The sequence below is a fragment of the Poromitra crassiceps genome (assembly GCF_964638095.1).
Source record: "Poromitra crassiceps genome assembly, chromosome: 12".
In the NCBI taxonomy this organism is placed as follows: Eukaryota; Metazoa; Chordata; class Actinopteri; order Beryciformes; family Melamphaidae; genus Poromitra; species Poromitra crassiceps.
The window spans coordinates 9,350,559-9,373,058 of record NC_139632.1 but is presented as its reverse complement, the minus strand read 5'-3'; the positions used below and the strand labels follow the sequence as shown (position 1 = coordinate 9,373,058).

At 47.9% G+C, this 22,500-nt stretch overlaps 1 protein-coding gene across 1 annotated transcript in view; it reads left to right on the top strand.

The window, feature by feature from the left end:
* Positions 1 to 22,500, top strand: part of cachd1 (cache domain containing 1) — a 134,027-nt gene that overhangs the window by 28,094 nt on the left and 83,433 nt on the right.

The window sequence follows — 22,500 nt, the reverse complement described above, 5'->3', positions numbered from 1 at the left end:
ATCTGGTGATTCCCACCCCTAGAGACTACATGTCTTTCAATGCATGGTGCTCTGTCCTTTTTAATTTGTCAATTGATGACAAATTCTACTAAAACCCCTCTGCTTGTAACGTGGCGTGTTGTTGCCTATATATACCTGCCTGTCCATTCTCTTATGTGAAGAACCTCCTCTGGAGAATGGTTCGAGCAAAAGCACCGCTTTTAAATATGTATGTTGTATGGATTTAATTATGCATAGGTTTTGCCACTTTCTACCCCCAAATGAACGATGCATGAGAACGCTGTCATGCATAGCTGATAGCTACCCTGGGTTCTGTCTCTGACCGGGCCAGCAGCCGGGCTGGGCCGGGAGGTGCTGCGGACGGTAGCTCGTCACGCAAGAGCAGGAAATGTTCCGCTATGCGAGGAGTTGTTTGCGTTGAGCACGGCCAGGAAATGTGATGCTAAGTTAGCTCTGCTCTCAAAACTAAAGGCCCCCGTCTTTTGCACCAAAAAGCACAACTTTGCCCATTTTTTTGTATTTGTTTTCATATGGGTGTGTGTGTGTGGAAGGTTGGCCTGGTTGTTAGAGAGAGACAGCCGTTCAACACATCTGTCTTTCGGAATGAAGTGTCCTTGAACTCAACTCTGTATCTGACCCTGACCCAGAGAGAGAGAGGGAGAAAACCCCTCCAGAGATCAATACAGTAGTATTAATATGCACAGACAGTTTCTTATAAAAGCTGTCAGTAACGTCTTGTCCTTCTGGAGCTGTTTAGAGCCCTTTAATCATCATCAACAACACCAGGAAGATCAGAGCCTGCCTGTCTGAACACGCAGTACAGACGCTTCTAATATCACGCCTTGACTACTACTCCAGCTCCTTACTGTCTGGCAGGGCTCCCGGCATGTACGCTCAGAAACCTCTGCAGAAGATCCAGAACGAGGCAGCCACCTCTGGTCTTCAACCAGCCCAAAAAGAGCACATGTCACTCTGCTGTTCATCATATCCCTTCACTGACATCCCAGTCACTGCCCCGCATCAAGTTGAAGTCCTCGATGATGCTCACCTCCAAAGCAGCAACCGAAATGCCTCCGACCTCCCTGAACTCCCTCATTCAGGTCTAAACGCTCCCTCCCTCCCGCCCACTACGCTCTGCCAAGGAACCAGCCCTGGTGCTGCCACCACCACCACCACCACAAGGCCCTACTACGTCTCTTAGCCAGACACTGCTGCAGTTCCTCGGTGTGGAATGAGACTCCCTCTCAAGCTTTAAGAAGAGGATAAAGACCCAGCTCTTTAGTGAACACCTTCTCACCTGATGGACTGCATAGAAAACATCTCATATCTCATAGAGCAGAACTTCGCTTTGTGGCACTAGCATGTATTGTAATGTATTGTATTAAAACCTCATGGGTGTACAACCCTTTGGATAAAAGCATCTGCCAAATGGGAAATGGTGAATTGTAATAAAAAAAGTTGGCTCTATAGATCAAACAATCATCATTAAGGTTCTGTATATCATCACCACAAATGGCTCCCATATTGTTAGAGCCAAAGAAGCGGTGCAGAGTGCAGTGTAGGCTCTGCCAGCAAGGGGCAGCAGTGCTAAGTCATGCTAGGTTTGGCTTGGCTAAAAGAAACCAGTATCATATGGTGGCGTAGCTTAAGCTTCTCTGCTGGCCGACCCCTGCCTCTATTAATCAGTGCGTGTAGCTGCCTTAAGAGTTACACGAAGGAGAACAAAGGCCTGTCTATACAGAGGCCTTCTAACAGTGGGCAGACATGATGTCACACCATGCTCAGAAACCTGAGGAGGGGCGCCGCAGACTGCTGCTGGAAGTGGTGTTGGAGGACCAGTAGGAGGTGCTCTTCCACCTCTGGTCCGAATGGTCTGATGAATAATCTCCTCAGTGCCCCAGGTCAGAGACAGGGACTCTGTCCTGTGAGTGAGCACCGTCCTTCGGATGAGACGTTAAACCGAGGTCCTGACTCTCTCTGTGGTCAATAAAGATCCCATCGGCACTCTTCACAAGAGTAGGGGTGTAACCCCGGTGCCCTGAGGAGTGTAACCCCGGTGCCCTGAGGAGTGTAACCCCGGTGCCCTGAGGAGTGTAACCCTGGTGCCCTGAGGAGTGTAACCCCGGTGCCCTGAGGAGTGTAACCCCGGTGCCCTGAGGAGTGTAACCCCGGTGCCCTGAGGAGTGTAACCCCGGTGCCCTGAGGAGTGTAACCCCGGTGCCCTGAGGAGTGTAACCCCGGTGCCCTGAGGAGTGTAACCCCGGTGCCCTGAGGAGTGTAACCCCGGTGCCCTGAGGAGTGTAACCCCGGTGCCCTGAGGAGTGTAACCCCGGTGCCCTGAGGAGTGTAACCCCGGTGCCCTGAGGAGTGTAACCCCGGTGCCCTGAGGAGTGTAACCCCGGTGCCCTGAGGAGTGTAACCCCGGTGCCCTGAGGAGTGTAACCCCGGTGCCCTGAGGAGTGTAACCCCGGTGCCCTGAGGAGTGTAACCCCGGTGCCCTGAGGAGTGTAACCCCGGTGCCCTGAGGAGTGTAAAGGCTGTTTCACACAGATGCGGTGCGAATGCAGAGGCGGAATGTGGTACGAAATTCCGTGCGAATTTTCCACATTGCAACCTATACACACAGGTCCGGTGCGAATTATTCGCAGTCCCACATTAATTTTCCGCAGCGGAAAAACAGTGTTCAGTGTAACCAGTAGTTAATGTCCCTCCCCGGCTCCCGTCTAGTAGGACAGCACCATCTACTTGCGCAAGCTAGCTACCAGTCGGCTAACGTCAGACACAGACAGACAGACACAGCAGCGAGACGAGCCATGAAAAGCAACTGGAGGCAGTGAAATTGCCGTCCATTTCAGTGAAATGGAGGCAGGAGCAGCGGACCCCAATTTTGATGTTAAACTGCTAGTTAGCATTTGGATACAAGTGGCTAACATTAGCTCCATCCATTTACAACAGTGGTTTACAAGGTTAGCAAGTAGGAATTCGTTTCAGCTACATTACCATCTTCAGTGAATCCCAGCTGCTGGGCGATCTGAAGATCTATTGTCCTTAATTTCGGTGTTGATCGTCATGGTGTTTGTCATATAAAATTGGATGTTGAGAAACCAAATTGATGAGGTTCGGCAAGAGTAGTGGAGGTATGACGTCAGCTGTAAACAAAGGATTTCATTGGTCAAACGTATTTTCCGCAGGCGGAAATCCGCGGACGTCAATGTCTATCCGGAAAAATAAAATGCCGCACGAATGTTCGGCCGCGGTGTGCAAGCTTCAATTACAACTAATTAAAAAAGAAAATTGCGAATGTCTGTGCCGATTATTCGCACGGAGATCCGCACCGGTGTGAAACGGCCTTAACCCCGGTGCCCTGAGGAGTGTAACCCCGGTGCCCTGGCTAAAGATCCACACAGGCCTTGCTTCCATCATGGCCACCTAATCATTACTTAATTGGCACATTCAGTCCTCAACTCTCCGCCATGATAGCTGATGTGTGGTGAGCGTTCTGGTGCAAACTGGCTGCCGTGCATCACCCAGGTGGGTGCTACACATCACCCAGGTGGGTGCTACACATCGGTGGTGGATGAGTTGAGTTCCCTCCCCTGATATGTGAAGCGCTTTGAGTGTCTTGAAAGGCGCTATATAAATCCAATCAATTATTATTATTATTATAATCATCTTATCTCCCCTCTGTCTCTGTCCTCCTCCCTCCTCTGTTCTGTCCTTCTTGTCTTTCCTCTGCTTCTGTCTCACACACATCTGTCTGAGACACACACACACACACACTCTCTCACTCACTCACACACACACACACACACACACACACACACACACACACACACACACACACACACACACACACACACACACACACACTGCCTATCGTCTTTGTGTCTGTCAAATTTGTTCAAGCCTTTTCTGTAATCCTCTTGTATTCTACGATTCTTCTTTTTGCCTTTTCTCTCTCTCTCTCACGCCTTCTCATTATTCAGGCATGTCATTATTCTGTGTGTGCGTGTGTGTGTGTGTGTGTGTTTTTGTGCGTGTGTGTGGTGTGTGTGTTTGCCCCCCTCCCTCTCACATTTCTTTCCAGGATTCTTTCAGGTTCTGGAAACACACAAGCTCCATTCATTTCTAATGGGAAATGACTGTGTTCCAAGGAGGAATTGAATTGAATGAGTCCGGCCGCTCCATACCGCTATACAGAAATACATCAAGGTGCAGAACTTAGGTGAAACTAAATGACTGTTGTGGTGTTGACTCACACACGCCACATCTTCATTCCTGCCTAAATGACATTGAGTTGAGCTTCCTTGTTCGTTGCCATTTATCTTCTTGTTCCATCTCCCGTGTCGAGCATTTTATTTCGTCTCATCCTCGCAGCTTCTCTCTTTCCGCGCCGTAATGGTCAATATTATGAGTGTATTCCTAAGTGAGCTGCTGGGTTAAATAGTGGTGAAGCGGGAGAGCCGTAGCGTGTTATTAGCGCGCAGGTCAGTGGAGGTTACAGCTGCTAAGCAGAGCGGAGCTCTTTCCCTCAGACACAGGCTGGAGTCAGTGTTCTTAACAAGCCTACAGGCACCAACACACAGCCTTGTTACACACTTTTTAAACAGACTCACAGAGACATTGGATCTGAATAGGCCCTTTGCATGGAAAAACAGCCCCAGTTAACAGACATTTTAAAGCCCTCTTTAAGAGAGAGAAATTGGGCCATAGCAGGAGCAAAATAGTAACGGAATACAGCGAAGAAAATTTGATTATGAATTATTATAGAGCAAATGGGGGTTGTATAAACGCACGCAACTGAGAAATTTCAACACCAGAACAAATGAAGTAAGCATGCGTGAAGGAAAGTAGGGATTCATTGAGAGGGTGTGCAGAACAGCAGCAATAGAATTTACTGAGACAAAAAATCATGTGAATTTTGTGCCGTAGGAAGTGGGAAACTTTTGAAAATATCAATATCTGTGCACATGAGAAGTAAAAATGAGAAACAAATGAGGAGTAATATACATATACCTAAAGGAGAGGGCGTGAAAAATTAAAAAGAGGACCCCTTTGGAAAAAAAAATCCCCTCGCAAATATTTTGCCTATATTTGGAGTGTTATTTAGCTACCTTCCTGACAAACTAGCGTGACATGGTTGGTACAAATCGATTCCTTAGGTCTTCTAGTTTCATATGATACCAGAAACTTCACTCTGCCTTTAAAACCGAGCCTGCTGCAGCCTCTGAAAGTAAATGTATAAAAATTTCCCAAATATCGCAATATTTCTGAAAATCAGCCCGATCTGGCTACTCCTCAAGTAAAAACTGTTGTCTGTCAAAAAAAATAATAATAATGCAATTCTCTGGCACTTCCGTGGCGCCCGGTGGTCCACAGTTTTGCAACCAATGGCCTATAGAATCTGCAAAAATATGCTTATATTTACCAGCTCAGTGGCCTTGTGGTTTGAGTGTCCGCCCTGAGACTGGGAGGTTGTGAGTTCGATCCCCAGCCGAGTCATACCAAAGACTATAAAAATGGGACCCATTTGCCTCCCTGCTTGGCGCTCAGCATCAAAAGGGTTGGAATTGGGGGCACTGCTGCTGCTCACCGCTCCCCCAGGGGATGGGTCAAATGCGGAGAACAAATTTTGCACACTGAGGTGTGTGACAATCGTTGGGACTTTACCTTTACCTTTACTTTACATAAACACATTAAAACTATTTGAGAAAGTGACAACAAAGTGCATGTGTGTTGATGTCTGTTCTCAGACCCTATTTGTGGATGGAAGTAGCGTGCATACACAAATCCAGTGTCCAGACTCGGAGGTAGCGTGCATACACAAATCCAGTGTCCACACTCAGAGGTATGCACGACTCTTGTGCAGAGAATGTACGTGTGTACACATGCGCCATACTGTTCCATACATACTGACGCACGTAAACTGTGCAAGCAGAGGCCGTATAGATGAGTCCAGAGCACAGGAATGCGAGGATAATCTGGGAGAGTTGGTACAGCCCGTGCAGGCGCCCCATGTCAGCTCAGCTCCCTCCCACTTGGCTGGGGCTGTTTAGCCAGGAAGCCTGTATCAAACTTCCCCATTTCTCCAAGCGGGGTGAAGAGGCCTTTGCTCTCCTCTCCTCGTCTCGCTTTCTCTTGTCTCGTCTCGTCTTGTCTTTGACCCTGTCCTACCGTTGATCTGTCTCTGTTATTTCACACTCCGTTAGTTCTCTCTCTCTCTCTCTCCGTGCCCGCTGAAAGGAGTCAGTATGAGCTTTGGGCCTGGGCAGGGTGTACCACCACTAGGGTGTGACTGGGCCTTGTGGTGCCAGGGGCTGCTGCTGCTGACAGGCTGGCACCGGGCCCTGAAAGTGGCTGGAGCCCAGTCCAGAGGTTAAGGGGTGTGTGAGACACTGGCTTTGGCTGTGCCAAACCAAGCTATATGGGCTAACTGATTGGCCGGCTGTCCACTACAACCCTGCGATTTTTTTCATTCAGTTTACAGTAGGCCATGGCATGCCCTTGGTTATTAAAGTGGTAACCCTCAGTAGTCCATGGCATGCACTGGGTTATTAAAGTGGTAACCCTCAGTAGTCCATGGCATGCACTGGGTTATTAAAGTGGTAACCCTCAGTAGTCCATGGCATGCACTGGGTTCTTAAAGTGGTAACCCTCAGTAGTCCATGGCATGCACTGGGTTCTTAAAGTGGTAACCCTCAGTAGTCCATGGCATGCACTGGGTTCTTAAATTGGTAACCCCTCAGGTCCTTCATTCAGTTTACAGTAGACCATGCCATGCCCTGGGTTCTTAAAGTGGTAACCCTCAGGTCCTTGGGTTCTTAAAGGGGTAACCCTCAGGTCCTCGATTTTAATTTTTTATTGTTGGTGCCAAGCGCTCACTGCTGCAGTGTCTCTGCACTGCACTTCACAGAGATCACCTGTCATTGTCAATCTGATTTTCCGTTGATGCAGTTTGGGGTTCTTTCTGTAGGTGGCGCTCTGTTCTTTGTCTGTTCAGCCATGGCGGCTATTGCTGCTCATGTATGCTAACTACCCACTTCTTCTATTTAAACAAACTGCTCTTGCATCTTCTGGAAACATGGGTTTTTCTTAGGGAGGACCTCCACCACACTGGGTATTTAGAACAGCAAATGTAGAAGCTTTCAGGAACTGGGTATAGCTTGAATGACATTGTGTTGTTGTATCAGTTGGTCATAGAGAGTTGCAAAATTCATGTCTTCATGATGAGGATGTCAGGTTATTACTTCCAGATGGTTTTTCCCATTTTCTTCCACTTTTTTCAATGTCTGGCCTGGGGAAATTCTATCAATATTCATCATCATAAAGACCCAGTGTAAACAGGTTTGCGGGCCACTGTGTCTAGACCCAACTTTGAAGCAATGTTGTGGTGGTACTGTAATGTAGGCATTTGAGCTTTTCACAAACTGACTCACCCTGTATGTAAACATACTAGCAGATTCTTGCCACGTACGTGAGTACTGGAAGAATCACGCACAGTACTCAGTCCAGGTCCCTACTCATTGCTGAAGTCCCGTATTACTCACATGCTCAGCTCTACACATGTCCCCAATCATTCTTAGTACTACATAGTACTAGTATGTACTACATACTACACTATACTATACTATGTAGTACATAGTATGTAGTACATACTATGTACTAGTATGTACCATACTACACTATACTATACTATGTAGTACATAGTATGTAGTACATACTATAGTACAGTGTTTCCCCTAGAAAGATGTTCAGGCCTGGAGGGATTTTGAAACGTACCCCGACCGCAACAGTGGGGGCCCTCGCTGGCGTGGCGACGCTAAACTTTTAGCTAACCTGTTCGCATCTATGTTCGCAATGGCATCCCAAGTATCATCATACTATTATGGGATGCGATGCGAACAGTTGTATTATGGGATGTGCGTTTCCCAGGCAACGACACACGTTGAGTCCGTTTTGGCACGATGCTCCTAAAAGCAAAATGCTTATTGTTTTGAATGATTTGGCATCTTCTATTACTCTCAACACTGTCAACACCAGTATTGTAATAATATGCCATAAAGGTTTATTGACATTTTGGGGAGAGCAGAAAAAAAATGCAATGCAATTCTTTTTCTGGCCTGGCGGAGGTGGCGTTGGCCTGGCGGGCCCACCAATCCTGTAGAATGGTAGGGGAAACACACTGTAGTATGTCCTATAGTTATGCACTACAGTGCATAATGGCTTAACAAGAATCACCCATTGGCATCCAGCCTCTGCTACGCTATGTGATGGCACATATGCACTGTTGTTTATGACTCATGGCCTTCTGATATGGAGACAAATACAAAGCTCCTAGTACAAAAGTGCAGACTTCTCTCATCATGTTAGAATCCTTAGCTGAGCTCATTTGACCACAGTGTGAGGTTTTGTTGTTGTGCTCTCTTCGCTCCTAGATTTGATCAGCTAAATAGCTGAGCACCTCTCAGGTATGTGTCTTTGATCTGCCTTTGGAACGTTTTCACCTCGGCTCCACTTTAACAGCAACTCGCTATTCTCATAATCCACCATGGGCCTGCTGGCACTACTGCCACTCTGCGTGTTCTGCCTCTGAGAGACCAAAAGCCTGTACAAGCAAGAAGAAGATGTCTTCATATCTATAGACCCTTCTCATGGGGGCCATTTTGTGTCGAAAAGGCAGGGTAAACGCAGGTGCGAGCAAAACACTAATGAGGGTTTCCAACTTCTACGATTGGAATTTGGAAACCCTCGTTAGTATTTTGCTTGCACCTGTGTTTATTCTGCCTTTTCGACACAAAAGTGCCCCAGTGAAAAGGGTCTATTGAAAAAAAAAAAAAGCATAGCTATAATCATCTTAACATAATCAAATATTTTCACCAAACAAAATCCACAGTTTCAATCCTTTTTGTTCGCGTTACTCCCCCCCGAAAAAGACGAGTTGTCTGGCGTCGGCGATGCAGCCGTGTCCTGGTCCCTAGGGTCACCGAACTTTACAAAAGCAACCTAAAAAGTTCCACACCTGCTTTCAATTCAAGTTTATAAAATGAGGAATGCGCCACCTTGAAGAGTTTTCTCTATGCAGCAGCAGGATCGTAAAAAGAGCCAGAGTTGGATGGAGTTCTTGTTAGTGAGCCTTTGGTTTGAAAAGTCCAATTAGTGATGCCTGATTAGTGCAGGACTGCTGAGGCCCACAGCCTGGTTCTGATGATCCGACTGCCTTCACATCAAAGAGCCTGGTGTAAAAAACCTGACCTAATGACTTGTGCCTTACCCCCCTCTCCCCACACACACACTTTATATACAGTACACGCACACACACACACACACACACACACACACACACACACACACACACACAGGCACAGACAGCACACATCAAAGAGCAATTAAAAAAAAGAGGGGCGTGGTCATTACACACGGCTGTGACCTTTGAACCACGGGTAACATGATGTCATGATGATGATGATGATGATGAGCAGTGTGAGTGTTCATGTCACATGCAGGACTTGTCAGCACCAGTGGCTCCTGCGTTACATTACTGGCTTTCCTTGGGAAGCTAAGCAGGTTCTGGCCTAAGAGGATACTCCTTGGATGGGAGACTGGTGCTGGAAGTGTGGTGTTGGAGGACCAGTAGGAGGTGCTCTTCCCCTCTGGTCTTAATGGTCTGATGAATAATCTCCCCAATGTCCCCCAGGGCAGAGACAGGGACTCTGTCCTGTGAGTGAGCACCATCCTTCGGATGAGACGTTAAACCGAGGTCCTGACTCTCTGTGGTCGTTAAAGATACCATCGGTACTCTTCACTAGAGTAGTGGTGTAACCGCGGTGCCCTGGCTAAAATCCCAAACAGGCCTTCCTTCAATCATGGCCACCTAAATCCTAATCATCAGACAGAGAGAGAGAGAGAGAGACAGACAGAGAGAGAGACAGAAAGAGACAGACAGACAGAGAGAGACAGACAGACATAGAGAGAGAGACAGACAGACAGACAGACAGACAGACAGACAGAGAGACAGACAGAGAGAGACAGAGAGACAGACAGACAGAGCGAGAGAGACAGAGAGAGAGAGAGAGAGAGATTTTAGGCAGAAACCCAATTTTCTCTCCCTAAGCTGGTAGATAATGTCTCTCAGTTGAGTCACAATGATCTATTTTTGGACTCGAGCTGAGCCACTAATACAGTTCAAAATGCTTAATTTCATTGCTTTGTCGTGTGTGTGTGTGTGTGTGTGTGTGTGCGCGCGCGTGTGTGTGTGTGGGGGGGGGCACTTGCACAGAAACTCACAGCATGGCTCCTCCCCTCCCCACTGTGTTTATTAATGACTCACATTAGCAAGCTTCATGCTTGTGATGTGCAGTAATTTAGGCATTTTGAGTTGAGGATATCATGGTTTTCCTTTGACCATTGTCCTCGAGCTTTTCATCTTCACTTAGTACATCAACCTTGATATCAGTTAAGGACTGGTGAATCTCATTAAGGCTATATATTTAGTTCACTTTTTCCTACCTGTTTCACGTTGATGTTCGATGAAAACGTCCATGCGCTCGCGCCAGAACATGCACCGTCAACATTTGTGCCAAAAGAGCTTAGATTGATAAGAAGCGAAGATTGCTCCACTCATGTTCCACTGCAACATAACGACTGCATGTGCTTGGCACAGTTCTTCGGCTATGGCTTCAAATGAACCAGCACAAAGTGCTTTCTTGATGCCATGCTTTGCTTTGAGCTGGCATCGCATCGGGGCAAGTGAGCCATAACTGAACATTGCTGTGCTGTGGAATAGTTGCTATTGTTCTAGGGGCCCTTTACACGAGGACAGTTTCTGGAAGAAACGACACAATAGCGTTTCCTTCACACCTTTTCCTTCACACCTTCTCCCTGTTTACATGAGCACTGTTGAATTTTTAAAACGCCGTAATGTACATGCCAGGTCGCTAGGTGGCAGTGTGATCACCTTATTCTTTGCCCATACAAGGACGCTTCTGCATGACGTCATTTCATAATCGTCTTTCCGGTTTTAAACGTGGAAATAGAGTACGCTTTCCGCAGTCATTTAGACTTGTCAAAAAGCTGTTTTCAAGCAAAAAAAACCCCAAACTGTTTTAAAGTTTTAATATTTGTCGGGTGAGAACGTAACACATATGTGACCAGTTTATCAGAATAACGCCTATTGGAAATCTTTAACGAGCAGCGAGGACCGGGAGCGCTGACTGTGCTGACACCGGTCGAACTAGCTATCTGTCAAACCCTACTGTAGTTAGGCTACTGGCAGTGAGAAAACACTGTCGATGTGCTTTTGTAACTAACGTTAAATGCCAACCGGGTACAGCCATCGGCTCCTCACAGCAGTAACGTTATGAACATGTAACTGAAGTTGGCCGCAGTGTAGCTTAATTCTGAATGTTGCCATTCATACTGACGTTTTATTTTGAAAATGGCCGCCAACTCGCGCACGGCTATGGCGTAATCGCGATTACATGGAGCGCTCAGCGGGGAGCGTCACCAAGAATTTCACTCTGGAGGGTGGTTTCAAAATGTGTCGTTTCCTAAGCGCAAATTCGCCGTCGCCGTCTAAAAGGGAGGCACTAACGATAAAATAATTCCCCGTCACCATAGGAAACCGTCCTCGTGTAAAGTGCCCCCTAGTCTTCCACGGCCTCTCTCTCTCTCTCTCTCTCTCTCTCTCTCTCTCCTGCTGTCTGCCCCCCCCCCCCCCCCCCCCATGTCCACAGTCCTCTCATCCTCCCCTCTGCTCTCTCTTCTCCTCCCCCCACTCTCCCCTCCTTTTCTCCCTCACATGTGGAAAGCATTATATCCTGTCTGCTGGAGTGGGAGAGCAAACATCCCGGGCCCAGACTGAGAGCCTCTTGGCTAGTTTAGTTTTTTTTCTTTTTTTGAAGGGGGGTAGGGGGGGCTGTTACGATCCGCTCGGTGGTGACTCTCTTCCTCCTCTCTCTCTCTCTTTCTCTGCCTCTCTCTCTCTCTCTCTCTCTTTCTCTGCCTCTCTCTCTCTCTCTCTTTCTCTGCCTCTCTCTCTCTCTCTCTTTCTCTGCCTCTCTCTCTCTCTCTCTCTTTCTCTGCCTCTCTCTCTCTCTCTCTCTCTTTCTCTGCCTCTCTCTCTCTCTCTCTCTTTCTCTGCCTCTCTCTCTCTCTCTCAGTCCCGGCGCTACTTTGGACAAAAGGGGTTTTTGTTATTTCAGAACCGCAGCGCTCCCTGTATAGCAGACAGGCTTCACCCTCCCACCTCATCGGACCAGGGCGGGACCACGGCCGTGCGAGAGAGAGATAGAGGGTCCAGTCAGAACTCTGCACACTGCAGGCTGCCGCCCCTTGGTGCACCTAGGATACATCTGTGTTTACTACGCTCGTCCCACTCGCACTCCCCAGAGAAGCTGTGCTGTGCCTCACTGTGACCCAGTTTGAGCTGTGATTTAGAGCGGCCATTGGCATTTTACTGTGTGTGTGTGTGTGTGTGTGCATGCTTGTGGGGGATGGGGGAGTTATGGTTTCTTTATGTGCCCTCTCTGTAGGCTTACACCTGTCTAATGCAATTTATGATTATGAGATATTTCGCATGCCCCCCAAATAAATAATAAAGCCAGTGACATCATGCACGGCAACTTTTTTGGGCAACTCTGATGAGTAACTGTGCCCAAGATGTTGCTCTTGGATTGTTGCAGGAACGCCACAGTATTTGTCCACCCTGTGCGCTCACCTTGTCTATTTTGTCACAGACACCAATGCATACACTCAGGTGCACAGCAGCCACTACGTTTCAAATATATAGCCTAAATGTGCCTTGATGGTGCCATTCTCTATATAGCCTGCCCATCACTTAACATTGGGTTTAACGTCACTGCAGTGTCTCGCTCTCCTGCGACCGCGTGCCGCTGTCAAATAACATCATTACATTCTTATTATGCACACTAGTTACTAATGAGTTTATAGTTCTCATAAGCACAGCATCAAGGGTGAAGGAGAGGGGAAGGAAGGGGAGCTGGTATATGGAGTCGGACGGAGGAGAAGAAGTTTAAACTCGTGTGTGGACAGAGCTCAATTATTCTGCTATGTGCTTGCAAAACGCAGTAGTGAAAATGTAGCCTAGGATACTGTTGATTGGTTGGATGACGACAGGTTGTCTTAGATTTTCTAAGCGATTTACAGAGTCACTTTGGGTCAGGACAAAAGCCCACTTGAAAATGGTGGACTGTGGGAGAAAACGTTTTGACACGCATTGTTGCGCGACGGTTTCTTAAGTTGCTCCACATTGAAAAGCCATCATGCTGCATGTGGTCAGCATGAGAGAGGCCTTTCTGTCCTTGGACTTCAGACAATGCCACAGAACTGAAACCACCACTCTACCAGGACTTATTGCTTATTGGATTATTGCTGAATTGCTATATGATTAAGTGGAACCGTGGTAACCAACTTTTCCACTATTTTTTGGCAATTTGGGGAGTTCGGCATTGTTTTCCTCCAGAGTGTGTGCACTCGCATGGAAATGTGCCCCCTTGACAAACCCGTGCGGGTCCAACAGATCCTGTGATTGGTTAGGAAAGATCCAGTCTGTGATTGGTTAGGGAAGATCCAGTCATTCATTATTGTATTTAGTTTGAACAATGTCCTCTGTTGTTGTGGCATCGTGGGCTGAAATGGAGTCCAGAGGTAGCAGCTTCAGACGGACTTCTGATGCGGTGAGAATTCACAATGAGCATGGAGCCTCGAGGTCCGGTTGTTCTCTACACTTCTTTGAAGCCCCTATGATGGAGCTTGGGATGTGTCTTAAATGTTTTATGCATTACTACACTTATTACTCTGTGGAGTCAAATTGGAACGACAACCAAGCAAGAAAACTCTGAAGTCTAAAGTCTAAAACTCTGCGTTGGGGAATGGATCTTACATGAAAGCTTACAAGTACACAAACGCACATATATAGGGATGCCAACTCTGATTGGCTGTAGTAGACACCAGCCACAGTATTTTTGTGAATGAGATTCACTTTGTTCTTGATGCCTTGATGAAGACTATGTGTCGAAACGCGTAGGCTTGAAGCCACTTAATTAAAGGCTTTTAAAAAATTCTGCAAACCGTGTACCTTGGTAGTTTTTTGGTTCTGACTCTTCACCAAGTTGAATTTACTAAGTCAACCATCTTTGTCTGCACATATATAGGGGATTCAAAAATGTAGCAAAGTCAATCAGAACGACACATGGTGTTCAGAGCTACACACAGACACACTCTGACAGTGTGTGTGTGGACAGGGGATGGTGTTCAGAGCTACACACAGACACACTCTGACAGTGTGTGTGTGTGGACAGGGGATGGTGTTCACAGCTACACACAGACACACTCTGACAGTGTGTGTGTGGACAGGGGATGGTGTTCAGAGCTACACACAGACACACTCTGACAGTGTGTGGACAGGGGATGGTGTTCACAGCTACACACACACACACACTCTGACAGTGTGTGTGTGGACAGGGGATGGTGTTCACAGCTACACACAGACACACTCTGACAGTGTGTGTGTGGACAGGGGATGGTGTTCAGAGCTACACACAGACACACTCTGACAGTGTGTGTGTGGACAGGGGATGGTGTTCACAGCTACACACAGACACACTCTGACAGTGTGTGTGTGGGCAGGGGGTGGTGTTCAGAGCTACACACAGACACACTCTGACAGTGTGTGTGTGGGCAGGGGGTGGTGTTCAGAGCTACACACAGACACACTCTGACAGTGTGTGTGTGGGCAGGGGATGGTGTTCACAGCTACACACAGACACACTCTGACAGTGTGTGTGCAGGGGGTGGTGTTCAGAGCTACACACAGACACACTCTGACAGTGTGTGTGTGGGCAGGGGATGGTGTTCAGAGCTACACACAGACACACTCTGACAGTGTGTGTGCAGGGGGTGGTGTTCAGAGCTACACACAGACACACTCTGACAGTGTGTGTGTGGACAGGGGATGGTGTTCAGAGCTACACACAGACACACACTGACAATGTGTGTGTGGACAGGGGATGGTGTTCAGAGCTACACACACACACACTCTGACAGTGTGTGTGTGGACAGGGGATGGTGTTCACAGCTACACACAGGCACACTCTGACAGTGTGTGTGTGGACAGGGGATGGTGTTCAGAGCTACACACAGACACACACTGACAGTGTGCGTGTGTGGACAGGGGATGGTGTTCAGAGCTACACACAGACACACTCTGACAGTGTGTGTGGACAGGGGATGGTGTTCAGAGCTACCGGTACACACAGACACACTCTGACTGTGTGTGTGTGTGGGCAGGGGATGGTGTTCACAGCTACACACAGACACACTCTGACAGTGTGTGTGTGTGTGCAGGGGATGGTGTTCACAGCTACACACAGACACACTCTGACAGTGTGTGTGTGTGTGCAGGGGATGGTGTTCACAGCTACACACAGACACACTCTGACAGTGTGTGTGTGGGCAGGGGGTGGTGTTCACAGCTACACACAGACACACTCTGACAGTGTGTGGACAGGGGATGGTGTTCAGAGCTACACACAGACACACTCTGACAGTGTGTGTGTGGGCAGGGGGTGGTGTTCACAGCTACACACAGACACACTCTGACAGTGTGTGGACAGGGGATGGTGTTCAGAGCTACACACAGACACACTCTGACAGTGTGTGTGTGAACAGGGGATGGTGTTCACAGCTACACACAGACACACTCTGACAGTGTGTGTGTGGGCAGGGGATGGTGTTCAGAGCTACACACAGACGCACTCTGACAGTGTGTGTGTGGACAGGGGATGGTGTTCACAGCTACACACAGACACACTCTGACAGTGTGTGTGTGGACAGGGGATGGTGTTCAGAGCTACACACAGACACACTCTGACAGTGTGTGTGTGGACAGGGGATGGTGTTCACAGCTACACACAGACACACTCTGACAGTGTGTGTGCAGGGGGTGGTGTTCACAGCTACACACAGACACACTCTGACAGTGTGTGTGTGGGCAGGTGATGGTGTTCAGAGCTACACTCTGACAGTGTGTGTGTGGACAGCAGGGGATTTGGAGCCATTGCCTCAGGTTGTCCGTTAGTTAGATTCCACCAAATTGAATTGACCCCCACTGTCCCCAGCCAGCGCCTTCAGTGCAGCAGCAAGAAGTTGGCAGACACTGACGGTCGGCCATTTAATTAGCCAACCTGCTCTCTCTCCACTGGGCTGACATGGAGACCCACTTCATTAGCAAGGCTTTGCTTTCTCTATGGAGGTTAGAGTGACATTTAAAGATGGAGCTCTTCTCCGCTCCGCCATCGCTCCCCGTTATTTGGGGGTGGAGCCAGAGAGGTGGAGGGCGGGGTTAAAGTAGTGAGGAAACAGAGAGGTGGAGCTGTACACCAGCAGCATGGAGGAAGCAGCGCTTACTGTCCCTTGTGTTTGAGACTTTTATCCGCCTGTTGTAAGGAAACAATCCTTCTGGCCCCGGAGCTCCCAAACACCTCCGCCCGCTACGTCACCTGGATGATGGCAAATGTGCCTGTGAGGCGGCGTGCACATTATGTGCCTGTGAGGCGGCGTGCACATTAGGGCTGTGAATCTTCACTGGCCTCATGATTCGATTAGATTACGATTCATTTTGTCTTCGATTCCATTCCACGATGCATCACGATGCATCTCGATACTGCTCCAAGTATCAAATCCTCAATTTTCTATATTATTACAATATTACTGCACGTGCTGCTTTTTCATCAATTAATACAAGCAGTCAGATAAATATCAAGTCCCCTTTCTACTTAGAAAGTGCTTTAAAATCTGAATGTCAACCGAAATTTAAACACAAACGATTCAACGATTCATCTGTCAATGATTTGATTCGATTCACACGATTAAACGATTAATTCTGACACCCCTACTGCGCGTACACATGCACAGAGTGTGTCTACTCTACACATGACCAACGAGAAGCCGGTACTGACAGATGTACGGTCGACAAGCTACACACACCTACATGTACGCAGGTTTTCCTACACATGGCCCACACACACTTATTTGATGCACAGCCTGCCCTGCACACACAGACATCAGTTAGCCCAGACGCATACAGACGCATACAGACACACGCACATCATTAGTCTAGTAACAGTTGAGGTATGTCCCACCCAAGTGATGCTCCCATTTTGCCCTCCAGTCTGCACACAAATAGACCAAAACCTCGGACCGCTGATCAACGAGGCCTAAAGACAGGATTTGTGTGTGTGTGTGTGTGTGTGTGTGTGTGTGGCTCATGGCTCTACTCTGGCCTTTGAAGATGGCTGAATTGCTAATAGGTTTATTCTCCCCTTCAGTCCTCCACTGCAGCCTGCCTCCTCCTCGACCTCTCTCGCCCTACTTCATATGCTCCCTTCAGGGATGCTTCTGGACATCTCAGTCTCGGGGGCCAGTATGGTGGAGATCTTTGGGCCAGTATGGTGGAGATCTGAAGATCTTTGGGCCAGTACGGTGGAGATCTGAAGATCTTTGGGCCAGTGCGGTGGAGATCTGGAGATCTTTGGGCCAGTGCGGTGGAGATCTGGAGATCTTTGGGCCAGTGCGGTGGAGAGATCTGGAGATCTTTGGGCCAGTGCGGTGGAGAGATCTGGAGATCTTTGGGCCAGTACGGTGGAGAGATCTGGAGATCTTTGGGCCAGTACGGTGGAGAGATCTGAAGATCTTTGGGCCAGTACGGTGGAGATCTGGAGATCTTTGGGCCAGTGCGGTGGAGATCTGGAGATCTTTGGGCCAGTGCGGTGGAGAGATCTGGAGATCTTTGGGCCAGTAAGGTGGAGATCTTTGGGCCAGTAAGGTGGAGATCTTTGGGCCAGTACGGTGGAGATCTGAAGATCTTTGGGCCAGTATGGTGGAGATCTGGAGATCTTTGGGCCAGTATGGTGGAGATCTGAAGATCTTTGGGCCAGTATGGTGCAGATCTGGAGATCTTTGGGCCAGTACGGTGGTGTTTGGGATTGTCTGCGTTTTATTCATTGCTCCACTGAGAATAAAACAGCCACTTAAAAAGGAGAAGGGCCTCTTAGGGCAGTTTACCACATTCCCAAGAGAGCCTCACTGAAGAGCCTAAGAGGGGAGGCCCGGTTAATTGGAAGCCATGTCCATTTCTGTCGGGAGTGTTCCTGTGGTTTCTATGTGGGTGGATTTGTGCACTAAAGTTTGACGAGCACCGTGGGGAAAAAAATATATTTATTTTGACTGTTTTATCGTTTAACTTGGTGATGAGAGATGGTGAAGCCCAGAAAGAGACGGGATGATGAAGGTGGAAACTGGTCACGACGAGCGGAGCAGAAATCCTCCACCATGGAGCATGTAGCAGAGCCCAGGGAGGAACCAGGGAGGAACCGCAAACTGTGATCGCCTCTAACAGAGAGGAACCACGTTCTCCAGGTTTTCCATAGAACCCATTCTCATTCAGACCCCTTTGATTTTGGAGCAGTATTTAGCCTCCTTCCCCACAAGCTAGCGTGACATGGTTGGTACCAAATACCAATAGATGTTTCATATCATATGAGTAGCTTCCCTCTAGCTTTCAAACTGAGCCACGCTACAGCCTCTGAAAGACAGTACTGTCGTCCGAGGCCGCCGTCCACCATTAAAAACCGCGCAATAACAGCGCATGAACAATCATAAAAGGTGAGTAAACGCTATTCTGTATTTAAAACGGTATGTAAAGGGCGTTTACATGCGTTTATCCCCCCGCTATGGCCCTGCTTGTGATGTGTGAATGTGTTCAGCCTTACTGCGCCCCCTGTCTGTCGTTTGAGTGAAGGGGGGAGCAGGTAAAGAAAGCTCCACGTCTGGATCACGAGCAAGTCATTTCAGTAACACATGCAACAACCTCTGCTGCTGCCAGTGTCTCGACAAGCTAAAGTACCAGAGGATTGCAACTAAGAACACAAGAGTCAGGTGGGCATCTCATAAATCCCTAGAGTGAGGTTCCTCTGAGGTTTAGCCATTCCTGCGATCCACTCGTCTGTGGTCAGATTAACCCCCGAGGTGGACTGATTTAATAACTGATCTGTGGTCAGGAGGATTAACCCCGAGGTGGACTGATTTAATAACTGGCCTAATGGACCAACAGCAGTGCCCCTAGGATGATCAAGGGGACAGGACTTTTCTGCATTCTTTCAAGGTCAGTGGTCAAAAAGCTGCCTGTGTGGAATGCATCCAGTGTCTGTGTTCTGTGAAGACCAGCTAAGTATGGTTTAGCTTGCCTGGGTCCAGACCTTCCAATACCACCCACACCCACAAATGCTGTTATCCATCCAGGCTGTTTTAAATCGATGAAAAGTACCACTTACTTTGAAATCGCAAGGTATTTATTCAAAGGGGGGGATTTATTTATATATATATATTTTGCGTTCTCCCGACTGGAATAACGAACATTAAATTCATGCGATCAGTTGGTCTCTCTAGTGATTGGTGAGTTGAAATTGAATTCACCTGGAGGATTCCCCTCATAGAAATCACTTGGACAGAGGGCAATCTCAGACTAGAAGATGGCAATGGGAGTGTAACGAGTCTGATATCACGCGATGGTTCTGAAGGAGACCCCTTTGATTTGATCAGTCTGATATCAGGCGATGGTTCTGAAGGAGACCCCTTTGATTTGGAGCTGAACCCAAGTGATGAGTGTCATTCGTTAAGGGACTACGTTGACTTTTTGGGAGTTTGGCCCATTGCTCATCTTAGCCTTAGCCCATATGTGTGAGGAGGATTCACACGCAATCATGTTTCCGCTAAATCGCTGTAACTTCTTCAAACTAAATCTTAATCTGTAGTGAAGTCCCATGACAAATTAATTGCACAAAACACCTCAGTGGCGTAAACCAAACAATTTGGCTCAAATTGTGACGAGAAGAAAGATCTTGTGACATTGAAAGTAGTTCCAGAGAGAGAATGCATTTTCCCCTCTGTCTCACCAGTCGAATAATCGAGCCTGACAGGTTCAATCAGGCTCAGTGTTCAGAAAGTGGTCTTCTAAGATCCCATGTCTGCGTTTCAGGAGGCTCCAGCTGCTTTGTGGGCTGGTGGGTTAGGTTCATATGTCCTGAGTCTGTGAGGAGGTAAGGACTAAGGTGGATCTGGAAGTCTGGGTACGCCCCTGATGTATGTGTGTGTGTTAATGTGTATGTGCCTGTGTGCGCGTGTGTTAGTGTGTGTGTGTGATTATAGGTCAGGGGAGGCCACAGCCCGTGGTGGCCCAGGCAGCCTCAGGCCTCTCAGGTTTCTGAGCAGGCATTCCTCCTGGCTGCCCCATAGCTGTGAAAACCGCAAAGCAGCTCCAACAACAAACACTCCAGGCACAGGGGGAAAGACAGCTAAGCTACGGCTAATCAACCAGCAGGCTTTTCTCTCTCTCTTTAGGACCCGCCCACCCCCCCCTTCCTTTTTTCGGGATTGCAAGTTTTTGAACAATGGAGATTCCTGTTCTTCTCCCATGTTTCTTCTTCTTCTCATGTTTTTAGTGTGGCGTGTTTTGTGATCACATGACCCCTGGCTGCTGAGCACTGGCAGCTCTGTTTGTGTGTGCTTCAATTGGTCGTGTTTATTTGACAATTCCACTTTTTGGTCGTCCCCCCCTCTGAGGTGGTGGGCGTGGCTCTGAGGTGGTGGGCGTGGAACAGTCAACTCTTGGGTTTGCAGTTTGTAAATAATCAAGTGGTGAAATATTCACCTGGCTAGTGTAGTTAATTAAATACCATAATTAACTGTGTTTTTATAGCTCTTTTCTGTAGTTTACAAAGTTCTGTAAAAGGATAATACATAAAGCAGCAAATATCAGGCATGCAAACTACCGTAGTCACTTTTAACTGACAGTCAACCTTTTGATCCCAAAATAGGGCACTTAAGAATGTTTTTATGTGTGTCTGCCCTGGTAGCTGTCACCATTTCCCCTCTCCATGAGTCTGAGTCCCTGAAATATCAATCTGTTATAATAAAGACATTTAGGCAACTAGCATGATAGTTGAGCACTTTGTTACGTTGCTGTTGAAGCCAAAGTGACAGTGTTCATTTCAGAGCTACACTGTTCATCATCAAATTAGCAGAACTCAGTGTGTTTGTGTTTGCGGCTGTCATCCACTGACTGTGTTTGTGTTTCCTTTCCTTTCGCTAATGCATTCTTCATTGCGTTGCCGTGAACTTTACTTTACCTCTTTTCACAAGTGCTGCTGGCCTGGAGCGGGGAAAAAGTTCTGCTCTTTTCCTGCCCTTATTCCCCCTGAGCAAGTCGGGTTCTGATGTTTGGGAAGCCATCTTTGCTTTGACAGGAATCCATTCAAAGGTGGGGAGGGTGTTGCCACGGCAACGTGATAAAAAGTCTTATCGTGAGTCGGCTCCAGGTTAGCTCGACGCAGTGCATTTTGGGTAATCGTGCCCTCTGGAATGTGTCTGACAATAGGTGTGGACAGGCAGGCAGGCAGGCAGGGGGATACTGGGTGCAACGTGGAACCAGGCAATTGAAGGCTTTGTGTGCAGTGGGGCAGCTTACAGTGAGACACCTGCCTGCTGGCTGCCTCAACACAAACATTAGTTTTACTGTTTGTACCTGGCACCACAGAGCACTGTTGCCTGTGTGTGCGACTGTGCGTGTGTGTGTGTGACTATGCGTGTGCATGTGTGGGGGACTGTGTGTGTGACTGTGTGTGTGTGTGTGTGACTATGCGTGTGCATGTGTGGGGGACTGTGTGTGTGACTGTGTGTGTGTGTGTCACAGTGCTGGGTCCATATTCAGCCAGGTGTTCAAATGTTGTTCTGGGGCTCCCTGAGGGTGTGTTAAGGCTGAGGTCACACCAGGACTCATTCTCTCCATGCCGGCCACGGCAGAACGGCCCACTTCCCATTCGCCTAACATGAAGAATATAAATCAGGTGCTCTGAAAGTGTTCTCAGCCTGGACGGCCAATGGGAAAGTGTTCTCAGCCTGGACGGCCAATGGGAAAGTTAGTATCACCTTCAAGCTCAGGAATTTAAAGTTTTTTGTGTGGTGCGGTTGACCACCAGTTTTAGGCCAGCAGCTCATTTTGCTTCCCAACCTACGTATAACTTAAAGGGACAGCTCACCCTAAAATCCAAAATACATATTTTTCCTCTCACCTGTAGTGCTGTTTATCCATCTATATCATTTTGTGTTAGTTGCCTGAGTTTTGGAGATATCGGCCACAGAGTTTCTGCCTTCTCTCCAATACAATGGAACTGGACGGCACTCGGCTTGTGGTGCTTAAAGTGCCAAAGAAATACATTTGATAAACTCAACAGCAATGTCTCTTTCCAGAAATCATGACCCCGTTACTCAAGATAATGCACAGACCTTGTTATGAGCAGTTTCATGGAGGAACTATTTTCTTTTGACCGAACTACACCCGCTAGCTGCTAGCTAGTTCCTACAAAAGAAAATAGTAATGGTAGAAAAGGAAACTTGATTTGTTAACTCCTACACCTCAGAGCAAGA